Consider the following 16,155-nt stretch of genomic DNA (forward strand, 5'->3'; position numbering starts at 1 on the left):
CGGCGCGTTGAGATTGTATTCGCGGACCGAACTTCAGATGATGGCTTTTTCTTCCCATGTGCGAATCTGGAAGATCTCGGTAGGGCCCCTGTCTGGCTTCATTTGGGGTAAGGGTTTTTTAAAAATATATAACTGGAAGTCTTTCTTCTGCACACCAGTTCCACATCTTCGGGTTCCGAAACCAAGGCGACCGCTGATGAATAAGAGACCTTTCTGCTTGTCGAGTGCCGCTACTTGGACAAGCTACAAGGGTCTTCGCAACTTCTGAGCATGAAGTGCTTGGTTCGAGATCCGCCCAAGCCACTCTCAGCGAGGATGGGCTCCTGATTTATCAGGGAAGGTCAAAGACACCCGAGGGCAAGGGTTACAGTTACCACTTACCTCTGCCCTCCGGTCGTTGAGCTAGGGCATCTTGACCTTTGCCTTACCTGCTGCTGAAGTTTTACAATCGCTCGGAAGCAAATACAGTGTTGCCATAAATACAAACAACAAACAAAACAACAGTAGGACAGTGACCTCTGGCCGCTTTCCTGTGCATGTGGTCATGGGTCCAGCGACTGGTGGAGTGTGAGGAGTTGGGAGAAGGGGCTGCCGACGCCTTAACCAATAAATTGCACGATGATCCCAACACCTGCATCTTGCACACCTGCGTACACCTGTCGCAGTAATCACGAGGGTCAATATCTCGTCAAATTCTCTAATGACACTTGGCTTTCTCTTCTTGGCGGGCTAGCGGGTATCCATGTTGTAGCCTTGGAAGAATTTATTGCCTGGTGCGATGACCATTTTTTAGATGTAAGTAAGACCAAATAGCTTGTTTTAATTTCCGTCAAAATTCTCAATCATGTCCAATAACTGTCATTCATGACGAGGATGTGGAAATCATCAATACATTTAAATTCCTGGGCACTATCATCTACCGGAAACTTTGATGGGATACCAACACAGAGGCTATAGTGAAGAAGGAACAAAAGCACCTCTTCCTTCTCCGGAAGCCGGTCTTTCTTGTTCTCTTAGAAATTTCTTCAGCTCTTCTATAGATCTCATATAGAGAGCATGTTGTCCTCGTTTATCTAATTTTTACAACAGTTTATCAGCGAAGGACAAGAACTGCTTGAATCGTGTTTTATACACCTGCTCTAAAGTCATTGGGAGACCTCAGAATGATCTTCATACAATGTTTAAGAGGCAAACACTTCTGAAAGTGTCTGTAATTCTACGCGATGACAGGTGTATCGTATTGAAAGAGTTTCATTAACTTCCCTCGGGCAGTCGATTCTGCGAACCTGTCTGCAGGCCAAGAGACTGAGGCCGTCCGTTGTTTCGCCGTGCGACTTCTGAATGCTGTTGTGTGCAAATGAATGGAGATCACGTGTGAGCCGGAGCAACGATTGTACGTAAGTCTGTTTGGTGAAGTGGAGATGAATTTTTTTGTTATTGTTGTTTTGTTGTTGTGTTTTCATGTAAAACCGCGTCGAACTGTCCACTGGGGTAAAGGCAGTCTTACAATGTGGGCCGCTATGATGGAGAGCGTAGACACCCTTTGATTTGGACAAAGGACCCGTTGAGGTTGGTCCTTTTGATCAAAGTCCGCACACAGTCCTGTAGAGCACAGCCCTGCTGAGCTGAGTATTATGGTCCCGGGCAGGGAGTAGCTTGAACGGACTTCAATATAAACTTGTCTTTCTGACCACAACTCGGCGCCAAAGCACGAGAGAAGCTCTGCGGTGTAAGGGAAGCAACTGCCAAAAACAAAATCCTATGCCTTACTCGCTAGCCTCCCCTCTACTGACTCGCTTGTTCAGTCTCAGTGGCAGCTGCGTTTTCATTCACTCAGAGATTAATTAATAACGAATATTAAATTTAAGTACTGCTGTTGTCAGAACAGTTTTTTTTTGACAGATCCACCAGGTAAAAGATAGTGTTTTGCGTATATTTTTTGTGGTATTGTTGTTTTGTTGTTGTGTTTCATGTAAAACCGCGTCGAACTGCCACTGGGGTAAAGGCAGTCTTACAATGTGGGCCGCTATGATGGAGAGCGTGGACACCCTTTGAATGTGGACAAAGGTTGAAGTTGAGGTTGGTACTTTTGATCAAAGTCCGCACACAGTCCTGTAGAGCACGGACCTGCTGAGCTGAGTATTATGGTCCCGGGCAGGGAGTGGCTTGAAAGGACTTCAATATAAACTTGTCTTTCTGACCACAAGTCGGCGCCAAAGCACGAGAGAAGCTCTGCGGTGTAAGGGAAGCAACTGCCAAAAACAAAATCCTATGCCTTACTCGCTAGCCTCCCCTCTACTGACTCGCTTGTTCAGTCTCAGTGGCAGCTGCGTTTTCATTCACTCAGAGATTAATTAATAACGAATATTAAATTTAAGTACTGCTGTTGTCAGAACAGTTTTTTTTTTTTTTGCAGATCCACCACGTAAAAGATAGTGTTTTGCGTATATTTTTTGTGGTATTGTTGTTTTGTTGTTGTGTTTCATGTAAAACCGCGTCGAACTGCCACTGGGGTAAAGGCAGTCTTATAATGTGGGCCGCTATGATGGAGAGCGTGGACACCCTTTGATGTGGACAAAGGTTGAAGCTGAGGTTGGTACTTTTGATCAAAGTCCTCACACCGTCCTGTAGAGCACGGACCTGCTGAGCTGAGTATTATGGTCCCGGGCAGGGAGTGGCTTGAAAGGACTTCAATATGAACTTGTCTTTCTGACCACAAGTCGGCGCCAAAGCGCGAGAGAAGCTCTGCGGTGTAAGGGAAGCAACTGCCAAAAACAAAATCTTATGCCTTACTCGCTAGCCTCCCCTCTACTGACTCGCTTGTTCAGTCTCAGTGGCAGCTGAGTTTTCATTCAGTCGGAGACTAATTAATAACGAATATTAAATTTAAGTACTGCTGTTGTCAGAACAGATTTTTTTTTTTTTTTTTTTTGCAGATCCACCAGGTAAAAGATAGTGTTTTCGTATATGTTTTGTGGTATTGTTGTTTTGTTGTTGTGTTTCATGTAAAACCGCGTCGAATTGCCCACTGGGGTAAAGGCAGTCTTATAATGTGGGTCGCTATGATGGAGAGCGTGGACACCCTTTGATGTGGACAAAGGACCCGTTGAGGTTGGTCCTTTTGATCCGCACACAGTCCTGTACAGATGCGGCGTTAGGAACCGTTAGGAACACACGGGGCCTGGGTAATGGAGTACGTGTATCAACATCCCTATTTATATGATGCCGGAAGCACTGATTTATATACAGTTAGATAGGCTGGATCAATTTCGCGAAATAACGAATGAATTTAGCGTTTTAATTGTTCGTAACCGTTTGTGACAGAAGCGGTTTTTTCTTAAAGCGAAATAATATGGTGACGATAACTTAATAAACTGCTTGTTATTATTGTCGGGTTTAAAGTTAAGACATGGCTTCAATAATTTGCTTCATTAGAACTTAGAAGTGTTTTCTGAACGTCAGTTTTTTTCTCACAACTTGTTTAACACAGCTAGCAATAAGTCATGAAGATGACCTCGGAGCTACAGCGCGGGGCCCCTTCGAGAGCGGGGCCTTGGGCGGCCGCCCCATTTGCCACCCCCTAACGCCGCCGCTGGTCCTGTAGAGCACGGACCTGCTTAGCTGAGTATTATGGTCCCGGGCAGGGAGTAGCTTGAATGGACTTCAATATGAACTTGTCTTTCTGACCACAAGTCGGCGCCAAAGCACGAGAGAAGCTCTGCGGTGTAAGGGAAGCAACTGCCAAAAACAAAATCCAATGCCTTACTCGCTAGCCTCCCCTCTACTGACTCGCTTGTTCAGTCTCAGTGGCAGCTGAGTTTTCATTCACTCGGAGATTAATTAATAACGAATATTAAATTTAAGTACTGCTGTTGTCAGAACAGTTTTTTTTGACAGATCCACCAGGTAAAAGATAGTGTTTTGCGTATATTTTATGTGGTATTGTTGTTTTGTTGTTGTGTTTTCATGTAAAACCGCGTCGAACTGCCACTGGGGTAAAGGCAGTCTTATAATGTGGGCCGCTATGATGGAGAGCGTGGACACCCTTTGATGTGGACAAAGGTTGAAGTTGAGGTTGGTCCTTTTGATCAAAGTCCGCACACAGTCCTGTAGAGCACGGACCGGCGGAGCTGAGTATTATGGTCCCGGGCAGGGAGTGGCTTGAACGGACTTCAATATAAACTTGTCTTTCTGACCACAAGTCGGCGCCAAAGCACGAGAGAAGCTCTGCGGTGTAAGGGAAGCAACTGCCAAAAACAAAATCTTATGCCTTACTCGCTAGCCTCCCCTCTACTGACTCGCTTGTTCAGTCCCAGTGGCAGGTGAGTTTTCATTCACTCATTGATTAATGAAGAATTAAAGGAAGAATCATTGCGATCCGTGGAACTGTGATGTGCATTCATCCTCCCCACACATCAGTCTGGTTAACCTTTTCCTTAAAAAAAAACTCTATACAATTTGATAACTTGAAACTATTTTTATACATTATATTAATATCTGACACCTCTTTGAAATGCGAGACCAGCACGTAAGGCTGGTGTGAATTTCGTGTCTGTTGTTGTTATAACAAAGCAATTGCAAATAGAAATTACATCCAACAATTGTACATAAAAATTGCATCGACCGGGAATCGAACCCGGGTCACCCGCGTGGCAGGCGAGTATTCTACCACTAGACCACCGATGCTGGATGTGAACGATTTTATCTAAGGAGTGTTTCGCGGTCTTTCCTTCACGGGTCACAGCAGGATACAGCTACCTGAATACATATATTATATTAATCTGAATTTTTTTTTCAGACGATAGGGGGTCATTAGTTCAACGTAATATTATCATGTATTCTTGAATATTTGCAAGATGACTGCAGATGGATCGCCGGACACCCAGTCTCGGGTAAACATTCAGTAATATTTCATAGAAAAGGTCGCATTGCCTACTACAGTGGTTCACTGTGTTTAGGGCACACCCTCACCCTGTCCTCCTGCCGACTGTCGAGCTCGCCCGCTACACCACCGATGCCTCACCCTGAATTTGCATGGTGATTTCTGGCCTTTCTGTTGCACTACCGACTTGTCAGTACCCTAACTTTCAAGAAACATACGAAGAAGCAAAAATAAGTAATCTGACATGACCAATGCGCGGCAATCTACCCGACGAGTTTATAATTAATGCAAACTGTTTTTGAACCACACGAACTTTTTGTAAGAGACTGCATGATTGTGTACCTCCTACGGAAATTTAGATCTTTTTGTCAGCTCTGTCATTCTCACTCGGCTCTATCATTCCTCTATCATCAGTCTCGTCACTTTTTCTGTCATCTCTTGGTTCCACAGCCTCTCTCAAGGGAACAGTAACAGTCTTGATTCCATTGTTAGTATCTGTTCTGAGATCGCCTGAAGTGTCCTGATGCAGTCCCTGTAGTCAACGTGTATATGTATGAACATTGCTACAGCATGAACAGCTGTAATTGATTAATAAAGTTGTATTGTGATCAGAGGGAAAACGAAAGAAAACGTTAAGGGAATAAAGGTAAAAACAAACAAACCACTTTTCTGTATAGAATAGATGTGACAATATCGACTGTTTAATGACATCGACAGTTCTCTCCCGCTACCATATGTTCTTGTTTGTTCTTTTGAATTAAGCGCCTCAGATATTGCGCACTGTGCCGTCTTGCGTAGAAACAATGAAGCCAACCAATGGTTTAGCATGGAAATGACAAAATAAACAAACTCCAAGAGCATGGTAAAATGAGATACAAGACACAGAAAATGTCTGTGAAACATTATTTGCAGACGGAAAGAAAACAAAACGTGCATCGACCGGGAATCGAACCCGGGTCACCCGCGTGGCAGGCGAGTATTCTACCACTAGACCACCGATGCTTCTATGTTCCTCTTAAAACATTTTGAAAATGTTTCCTCTTTCTCCCCTTCTTGGTGGTGGCGGTGGGATTTTATTACAGTCGTTGCAGCTGTGCTTATCCCTTGGGGTCACACAGGAACAAGTCAAGTGTGCAGCTGTGTGCCACGTGACACGATAGGCAGCAAAACTTATCAGGGAAACGCTCTAAACCACGTCTTCAGCTGGTTGCTTTGCCGTGATATAGCTTTAGATGCTGGCTCTGCGTAAAACACCGCTTCCCCCACCTACCCACCACACACACACATCTTCAGCTCATGTATCAATTGTGTCCATCTTATCGAATCTACGCAACGCTGGCAAACTTCACAGACTGTGAAACACGAACTGATTGTACTCAACCCCTAGTCCATATGTCCGGTGTGTTTGTGAAAGTCTGTATGTGGTCGGGAGGAGTTGGGAGGGGAGTGGATGAAAGTGAAGATGAAGCAAACAAGACAGCTTTTGGGACAGACCGTTTATCATAGTTCCCTTGGGAAAAAAAAAAACCGCACTGCCCATGGGAAAATGAGTGATAGCTGCACGGATAAAGCGCCTTCTGTCAAACGAAGCTTTTACAGAAGTATCCTACATCCCTCACCTAAAAGGTATATGGTAGACCTTGCATCTTGTGTAGTCATAAGCTGGTCGGGGGTGGGTGGGGTGGGGGTGGGGAGTTACATTCAGACACTCACTTGAACGCAAAGACGCATATTAAGGGACTACATCTAGAAAGCAAGGAAAGTAATTCTCTAGGCAATTAATAAATGCGCAGACTAAGGTTCAGCAGCAGTAATGCATAAGACAACAAGGTTTTATTTATAAATAATTTTACTCTGTTGTAGTTTGAATCTTGTTCATTCACTACTGTCACTTCTGTTGTTTTCATCTTCCTCCTAATCTCTGTCTTACTTGTTTTTCTCATGATTGCTCATTGAAAGTCTCTCTCTCTCTCTTTTCTTTCTAAAATACCCCCAGTCCTAGAGGTGCTAGATACAGTCGGACCTCGATAAGTCGACCTTCCCTAAGTCGAAAACCTCCCTATATCGAATTAATTGTTACCTGCGCCTATTACGCCATTTTCCCTAACTCGAAAACTCCGTAAGTCGAATTTTTTTCGGATCCCTGTGAGTTCGACTTATGGAGATCCGACTGTATTGAGGGTTTTCTTAGTGACTTAAGGTTTTCTCTTGCTGTGCTGCCCTTATATCACCAGCGGTTGAGGGGACCATGTCTTGGATACTCCGGAAGCTGGACTGAGCCGTAATATTTAGGTGGACTGTGGAGTTCTCAAGCAAAATATGTGCGAAATGTTGGGCAATACCTTCATATCACAATCCATTCGGGTTGGAGGGAGGAGTCAAACTTTGGAGAAACTACTTGCAATCTCTGAGCCTCTCAGCTTCTGGAATCAAATGACGGGCTTCATTTTAGCCTCGTTACAGCCTGCGTCTACATCGGGATGATCTTATTTCCTCTGTGATCACAGACCTGAAGCGCTGTAACTGGTAGAGGAGTGTAATCCATTTGATTAATGATCGGGATAACGTCAATTGGCTGTCCTTGATTCATTGTGGGAATAGAGGTTTTGTCTGTTGTAAATCAGGGCAAATTCCAGAACTTATTGTGAATTTTGTTGTTAGAAAACTACTGGCTGTGTTCTCTTTGCCGCATACTTTGTCGTTCATTCATTTAAATTAAACACCTCAAGAAATTGTAGAATGTGTCTTCTTCATTAAAAATAATAAAGGCAATCAAAAGCTTGGCATGGAAATCACGAAGTAAAGAAACTCTAATAGTCTGGTAGAATGAGATATAAGAATCAAAAAGTTTCATGCACAATACAAATAAAAGAAAAAGTGCATCGACCGGGAATCGAACCCGGGTCACCCGCGTGGCAGGCGAGTATTCTACCACTAGACCACCGATGCTTCTGTTCTGTCAAGGAAACATACTGAAAATGTTCTCTTTCTGCCCCTCTTCCCCGGTCTATTAAAAATAAATTAAAGTCGTTGCAGCAGTGTCTATCGCTCGCTGCTCCTTTTTTTTTTTTTTTGTGTGTGGTGGTGGTGGTGGTGGTGGGGTCATGATCTCTAGGTCACGCAGGCGCGTCAAGTGTGTCACATGACACGACACGCATGACGGAGTTTAAACCGCAGTGTAGCCAGCTTGCTATCTTCTAGTTATTCTAGTACCACCAACACTAAGGTCGGTCATGTTTCCGCCCAAAGAGCGGACTAAGGACAGCGCTAGTCTACCCGGGCAGAAAAGCTGCCAAGCAGGGTGGCCATTGCTAGACCAACAAAGATGCCAGCAAAGGGGCAGCTCAGCCTCTCAGTGGGCAGACAACTCACTTCTCCGAGCTAGGTAGCAAGGGGAGGAGTTGCAAAGATTATTGTTGCTTTTACTAAGTTCTTATTGTATCTTCAGGCGTGTGAAACTTGTACATTTGTATCAGTACACTACTGTGAATATTTATGCCTGTCAGTTTTTGTCACCACCTGTGTTGACATCGGGATGATGGTCTTTCTCTCTGATCACAGACCTGATCTGTAAAGGGGACATGATCAAGTTTGATTAATGACAAATGAACGGGATATTGCCAGTTTGAGTCCTTGATCCCCTGTGGGGATAGTGGCTGTGTCTATGGTGACTACGCGTGCAAATTCCAGAGTTTACCGTGAGTTTTGTTGTTGTTATCGTTGGTAGAAAACTACTGGCCGTGTTATTTCTGTGGTCTATTCACCGGCGAGGTGTTCGTTGCGGCGAGGAGAAACAAGGACTAAACTAACCCAAGTGCGAAATTAAAACAGCACAGAAGACATGGATTTGATAGCATTAATAGGGTGGAAGCAGGTTAGTGATTAAAGAAACATCAATGCAAACATTTTAGGTCATCCCTTCCTTCTCACTTCAACATTCAAAACCTGTTAAATGTCTCAAATAAAGTTTAATAACTTTGCGCCCAGCGTCATCTCCACAATACAATATAAAAAGGAACTAATTAATATCAAACCTGTATAGTAGAATGAACTAATATTAGGCAATGTATCAAAGTATAAATCTTCATATGAAAAATTCATGGTCGAAGAAAAAAATGTTGGCTGGATGGATGGCCGCTCAAGACAGGGTTAGACACTTCCTGAATGAAGTCCGTTTCCATCTTGTAAACGCTTTACAACGCGCAGAGTGTGAGTATGTGTTCACTGTAATGAGTGTCAACTATTTTTATATTTCTGAAGAGATGTTATTATAAAGGATCTCATGAGCATTGTTCCTTAATACCTTTCGCGTTAAATATGGCACAATAAATAAAAGTAACAAAAACAAAAACGAAGAGCCAATGAATGAAACATCTTGAATAACATATTTGGTCTCCACAAATGAACACTTTTTTGTTAATCAAACGTTTTACTAGAGTATGTTTACAAAGATATATGCGCCAAGTGACTGACTTATACAAATATTCAAAATGAGAAACTAAAAATTTTAACGAGTTTTAGAATATTCATTCACTCGTTTCCTCAAAAACGCAAAAACGAATGTTAATGTTTAATGGTTTGCATCTTGCAGACACAATGGAAATAAGTGCTAACGGCGATTGCTACCGTTAATCAGCAACGTAAAACTGTTCTAGTATTAACTATTAAACAAAACATTGACACTCTTCGCTCAGAATGAATGTCGTGGAGTATGTTTACTGCAATTTTTTTTTTTAACATCAACAACACGTTGCCTTTCTCTTTTTTTTTTTTCGGCGCCCATGACCTCGACCTACGACTTTTGCGGTGCGAGAACTGCTCTGGCCGTGGTGTCTCTCCAACCCGCAGTGACAGTCCCTTCCTCGGCACCGGAGAGGCGACCTGGAACGACTCCGAGCAGCGCAGACTGAGCGACCGGAAGGGTACTTCTTAGCACAGCAGCGACACTTCTTCCCTTTACAAGAAAACTCACTCCCGTGTACTAATCTCGCGTGTCGACCTTGCCCCTCGTTGGACCTCGAACCTTTAGAGGACGTTGTAGCCTTTTCTCTTTCACGCCTGCAGCAACTGCAGTCCCGATGACGGCGAGGACTGCGGTAGCGGTGGTGCTGGTCGTTGTGGTGCTCTCTCTCAGAATGCCTTGGCGCTCTCGGGGCAGCTGCTTCTCGACCTGCACGAATTGGAAACCTGCTCGTCGTGATCGCAGCCATGTCGCCTGCAACCACACGCACTCGACCGTGACCTCCGGCAGTCACCTGCATCAAAGCACCCACCACCGCCAGCACCACAACCATGACGCCTTTCCTGAGGTCTGCGATGATGCGTCAGGCGTCGGTGTTGGTCCTGGAAGTCGCTTGCAGAGGACGAAACACACTGGCGATATTTCGGCTTCTGCTTGGACTGCGCTTTGTCTCCTACCGTCCTGTCTGGAACGTTGTTGATGGGAATGCTGCTAGTCCTGCCGCTCTGACGACCATGACCACGCGAGTTGTCATTCCGTGGAACAGGCTCCAGCAAGAAAGTCTTCTCGTTGCAGGTGCGTGCGACATTTATTTCCTGCGCTTGTGAAGGCTGAAGGCTGGTGTCAAGCCTGAAGTTGCGGGTGGCTTTAGCGTCATGCTTCTTGGAAGTGACAGTATGATTTGCGTCTGGGCACGACAGTTCCACGCCCAGCTCGTCCAGGTAGCCCAGACTTTCGGCGCCCGCGCCGAGACTCAAGCAATCAATGGACTCCCACCCTCGCCGGAAGCCAGGCACACGAGGGAAGGGGAGCGAAGCGGTCACTGTAGACATCTTGCCCCTCTCCGCCCATATCCTTTCTCTCCCTACTTCGTCTTCGCTGACAGACGAATCACTGTGAAGACACTCGCCATCCTCCATGTCTTTTCCTTTGAAAGTCAACGCGTCCTTTGTCAGGTTGTCTGTCTGGTCAGCTCCATCATCATCTTTCTGAGCATCCTTCAAACGAACTTGTTCTTCCGATAAATCGCAGGCACCTCGCTCCTCCTCTTCCTTCTCATCAGATGCCAGCCGACCGCCACAATCCTCATCAGTTTTTTCATTCATGTACTTCTCGTTCGTCTGCTCGGAAAAAAGTTGTCTTGAGGCGCCATACGACCCCTCTTCTCCTTCGCCACTAGATGGAGGCTTGTTGATGTCAGAAGCCACACCGCAGAAATAATCAGGCGTCCTCTGACTGATTGGTTTGTCGTCGTCTTCATTGGTAGCAGCCTGCGCAGATCTACCTTTTGGCTGCTTGAATTCATACCATGTTGTCCCCTTTGTCTCGGAACCAGCCAACCTCGATCCCTCCTCTTTTTCAACATTGTTATCCTCCATACAGTCTCCCACATCCTTACCATGGCCACTGTCTCTGTTATCTGCATCCTCCCTCTCGGTCTCTAGTGGGACAAACTCGGCGTCCAACACTCTTCCTAGCCGCCGTCTTCTAGAAGAAAATCAGTGGTGTCAGCAGCACGGCGATTTTCATTGTTCTTCTCGTCCGCGTTTTCTTCCTCCCAGTAACCGAGGTATCGTACGCAACTCTGGCGTTCTGCCAGCAGTTCTTTCATGTCCTCTCCATGGTCCGTGTTAGACGCTCTCTGATGATCATCAGTCCTGGCTATCTTGCTGTTTCCATCAAGCTCCTTGCTTTTTCTGTCAGAATCGCAATCATCGGATTCGGTTGTTCGGTCTCGGAGCAACATGCGCTCTCATTCTCGCTGAGAGCGGCCCTGATTTTGGACACGTACACTCGCGTCCTGGCGCAACTACTGTCTGTGGAATCATCATACGTGGTAGTATCTTTCTCATGATCAGCGACAGGCCCGTCATTTGAGGCTTCACTGTCAACGACGATGAAGGAATCGTCAAACTCCTCACTCTTCTCTGCTTCCCCTTCCTCTTCCTGGTCTTTTTACCCTCATTATTTGAGTCTTCGGAGCACGTGGCCGCATGGTTCCGACTGTTTCTGATGAGACTGATTTCAACATGTTGTACACAACTACTGCCAGCTTCAGCAGAGCCACATATTTCGCTGGAGCTCGGGTTGAGTCTTTCCTGGATGTGTTTTGGAAGCAGGTGCAGTTTAGCCTGGGACTCGATAAAGCCTCGCATGACATCTGATTTTGTATCATCATACAAATCATCATACTTCTCTGTCTCGCTACCAGCTCCTAGAGTTTGTCTGTCTCGTGGGCACGAATTTAGACGGGCTTTTTTGATCGTCACACCTTTGAGAGATTCACGAGAAAGTCTTTTGTTCCGATGACTGTAACGGCCTTCTGTTCCTCCCTTTTCATCTCTTCCTGACGTTTTCCCTTTGCCAGGCACATTCATCTGCTCCTCTTTCGTAGACACCTGAAGCATATTAGGAAGACTATTGCGCAAATCCGTTACAATTTTAAGTTTCTTGTCTTTATCATCCGTATCTTCTATAAGTTGAGAACCTGAAGAGTTGGCGACTCTGCTTCTGATGCTCTCTCCCACACAATCAGTGACTCGTTCTCTTTTGTTACTCAAGGCCAAGCGTTCTGTATTCTGCTGCTTCTTGTGCAGTAAGTTCTCTCTTAGCTCTGCAAACGGGGCATCCTCAGGCCAAGAAAAATTACACACAGAAGAGTGAGAATGCAGGGTTGGAAGATAACTGCAACTACGATGGTCTTGCATGCCATCTACATTGACCAGTTCACCTTTTTCAGGACTGAATCCCTTGAAACTGGAAAAACTGTTCTTGTCTGGAGGCGATGAAGTGTTTGTCGGGGATGTGTGAAAACTTTCAATCTCTCCGTCCTTCAGCTCACAAAATCGAGCTCTAGCAGGTTTTGTAAGTACTACTGCAGTCTCCTGGAAATGACACTTTAACTCCCATTTCTTTACATTACGTATCTGATGAATGTCTTTTTGATCACTGAAGCTTAGGGATGCTTCTTTAACATCAAAAGAACACTTGCTCTCTACAACCTTCGAAGCAACACTAGGTGCAGAAGCAGACCGTTTTCTGCCTCTCGTACTGCCGCATCTTACGCCTGAAAGTGGATCCTGCAATTTGGAGTTGCCCTCTTTAATACTCTGTTTTTCACACTGACCTTTGTTGGCTGTTGAACCAGGCTTTCCAGGCTGAGTGATGTCAGGTTTTTCACAGCTTGGCTCATTTGCTTAATTCTATCACCCAAAATGTTTTGCTCTTTATCCCATCTATCTCCGCCGTCTCTGAGCCCCGACTTTTCCACACAGAGGCATTCACTCTTACAGGCTGGCTCCTTAGGTTGGTTACGATCACGTTGTAACTTTGAGACATGCATGTTCGCCTTGCTACCTCGGGACCCCGACTTTCTGAACTGTTTGGAAGCAGCGTGGAAATCATCCACATCCTCAGTTCTGTTTTGCTGCTGCATGTCCATATCAGGGACATCTGCGATCAATTTGACAAATCGTTCTTCTGAGGCAATGCCTTCTTCAGATGATTGCACCAAGCTGGTTTCCTTTGAAAAACTTGGAGAAAACGGTGATATAGAAAGAGAAGTCTCTGAAAAAGTACTAGGAACCAAAGATGTTTGGACAGTTGAATGCTCAAACAAGAAGGTGTCAAGCCTCACCGCTGGAGAACAGTCTGTGGTATTTTCATAGACTCCTAGCTCACTGGTTACACTTTTTGGTTTGTGGCTGTTGATTACAAGCTGTGCAGAAGAAGTAGAAGAACCATTCTTGCATATGCCTACTTGTGAAACGTCAGGTTTAGGTTCTTGGCTAAAATGTTTGGAATGTTTTGCGAAATTAAGAAAGCAGGTAAAGTCTCTAGCAGCTTCGTCGTCTGAGAAACTGCTTTCATCTAAAATCTTGACATTCGACATTTTTCTGGCAGGCTTAGTACATGTAGATGTGACACTGTTTTCAACTATGCCAAGAAAAGCTTCAAAAAACCGGCTGCTAATCGGCTGATTTAGCTTAGAAACATCTAACAAACTTTTATCTGGCGACCAGACGATGCTGCCAGCAGTTTTATGAACTTCTGACAGATTTTGCAAGTTAGAATCACCCGCTGCTGAGCCATCAGTACACAAAAACTTATATCCAGTAGATGATCCCAAAGAATATTCTGCTGGACTGACCTCCATTCTGTTAGCGCAACTGAAGGACACGGTGGTCTTGTCAGCAACACGTGTTTTCTTGCTCGGAATTTGATGTGGAGTACTCTTTCTGTTTTTGGAACAGATAACTTTCTTTGTTGCATCCATTTTGCTACAAACCTCTTTCTCACCTTGCAAAGTGTTTGTGCCCACAACAAATGGAATATCATAGTCACTTAAAGATGATTCATCAGAAGTGTCTGTTGATACACTCAATTCTAAATCTCTGCTCACAATAACAGTGTCCAACAGGCAGTGCCTGTGATCTGATGAGGCAGCATTCTGGGAATTAGTTTTGTTAAACACTTTCACAGTATCTGGTTCTAGGGAAGCCTCTGTCCCCTGGATCCTGATGTGATTCAGATGGTTATCATCTGAAGCCACAGAGAAATGCTTCTGAATTAAAGAGGATGGTGTTTCATCCTCATTCTCTACTTGGACTCTCTTCTGTCCATTTACCTGGAAGCCATCTGTTTGTACTTGCTCATTACTTGTGCCAGAAGCCTGGATTACACAGGGCTCTGGTAAAGCACCTTGTTTCTCTAAAATCCTGCCACTTGGTACTAAGGCAGTTACAATCGTTTCTGATGTACAGTTACTTTTATTTTCAAAGTTGTTACTATCGACCAATTTTATCGGGCTGTGTTTAAAATTTATTACTGCCACTTGCATCTTTGACCACTTTGGGGGACTGGGCTTTTCCTGTTTTCAAAAAAAGTTTTTTTTTTTTTAAAAAACCTTTTTTCCACTGTTTGCTTTTCAACGTCTTTGCCCCTTTTGTGGGAATTGGCATCAGTACTTCCGACATTTTGGCTCCTCACTTTCTTTTCTCTTTTCAGGCTTCTTTCCTTCCCTACCTTTCTGCAAAAACATCTTTTTATTCTTTTGTTTGCTTTGTGATCTGCAATCAAAATTTTCTTTGTTGTCCATCTTGTCTTTTGAGGAATCAGAGTGGCTGCTTAAAGAGCTCTTAAATTTATTTTCTATTAGGCTATCTCTCTTTTCATCTTTTTCTGCATGTTCATAACTACTGATTTGAATTTTAGCAGACTCTTCTTTGTCTTCACAAAAGTATTTCGCATTTTTTTGCACACTCTTTCTTGAAAATTTTTTCTTCTGGTCTCTTATCATATGTGAACTGGCTGCCTTTTCATGCATTTCAATAACTTGAAGGTTTCTTTGTTTGACTGTGTTCTTATGAACTTCACCTGGCTGGCTACTGCTTGTCTTAGACAAGTTAGCATTTTGTCATTAATCTTGGCATACAAAGTCCCTTTTCCTTTGCAGATTTATCAAGATTTAGTTGTAATGCCACATCCGGCCAAATCTTGAGGCTTCACTCACATCTTTATTTATAATCTCAACTTTTTGCACTACCTTCCTGGTCTTTATCAGAGAACTGTTATGAATTTCTCCTCTTCTTCCTGTGGTATCCCAAACCTATTATTTTTTCCAGCGTCCATTCTCTGTAGTAATCAGATCTGTTTCCATCTGACTACCAGAATAAGTAGAGCACGATCCTGATTTTGTGCGTATGACAGATGGGGCGAGTTTACTTGCAGTGGCATTCTTAGGGATTTTACTTTCTGCTTTGTAAATTGTCATAAACCAAATGAATTCACAATCGTCTACTATAAATGTTGGAGAAAAGAAGATAACACTCGTAAACAGAGAATATCAGCAATTGTCAAAACAGCACCATCTGAAATCTCATTTGTTGATGGGCTCTGTCAGTCAGGGGAACGTTTGTGGAAGTTATGGCAGAGCTTGATGCAATATGAATTATCTCAGAGGAAATGTCAACAGAAGACCCAACAGGTGGTGATCCACTAACATCTTCAGAAATATGCCCAGACAATGAAGCTGGTGAAGACAATGTTGAAGATCGGGGAACCACAGATGCCACAGCATTTTTTGATCCACCTAAGTTACAATCTTTGACTGAGGAAGAGTCAGATTACATGGAGTTGTCTGCATGCTGGTGCTCTTAATTATTCCTGACAGATTTAGTTACGCCCTTCCTTGTTGGGAGAATCTTGCCTTGGCAAAGATATTGGTGTGAGAATCACCCGCATTTGGAGAAGAAATGAAAATTATTTTTGCCGATTCCGAAGAACTGAAGAGGTGTCTGGAAGGTGAACTTTG

The 16,155-nt window shown here is 44.2% G+C and overlaps 3 non-coding genes across 3 annotated transcripts; all 3 read right to left on the minus strand.

Moving 5' to 3' along the window:
• Window positions 1-4,615: 4,615 nt before the first annotated feature.
• On the minus strand, window positions 4,616-4,686 carry Trnag-gcc. Its single transcript has one exon. It is a non-coding gene; the product is annotated as a tRNA-Gly (tRNA).
• A 1,127-nt stretch (window positions 4,687-5,813) lies between these two features.
• On the minus strand, window positions 5,814-5,884 carry Trnag-gcc. The gene has a single exon. It is a non-coding gene; the product is annotated as a tRNA-Gly (tRNA).
• A 1,876-nt stretch (window positions 5,885-7,760) lies between these two features.
• On the minus strand, window positions 7,761-7,831 carry Trnag-gcc. Its single transcript has one exon. It is a non-coding gene; the product is annotated as a tRNA-Gly (tRNA).
• Window positions 7,832-16,155: the final 8,324 nt, after the last annotated feature.

The sequence above is a fragment of the Pomacea canaliculata genome, linkage group LG6 (assembly GCF_003073045.1).
Source record: "Pomacea canaliculata isolate SZHN2017 linkage group LG6, ASM307304v1, whole genome shotgun sequence".
Classification (NCBI taxonomy): domain Eukaryota; kingdom Metazoa; phylum Mollusca; class Gastropoda; order Architaenioglossa; family Ampullariidae; genus Pomacea; species Pomacea canaliculata.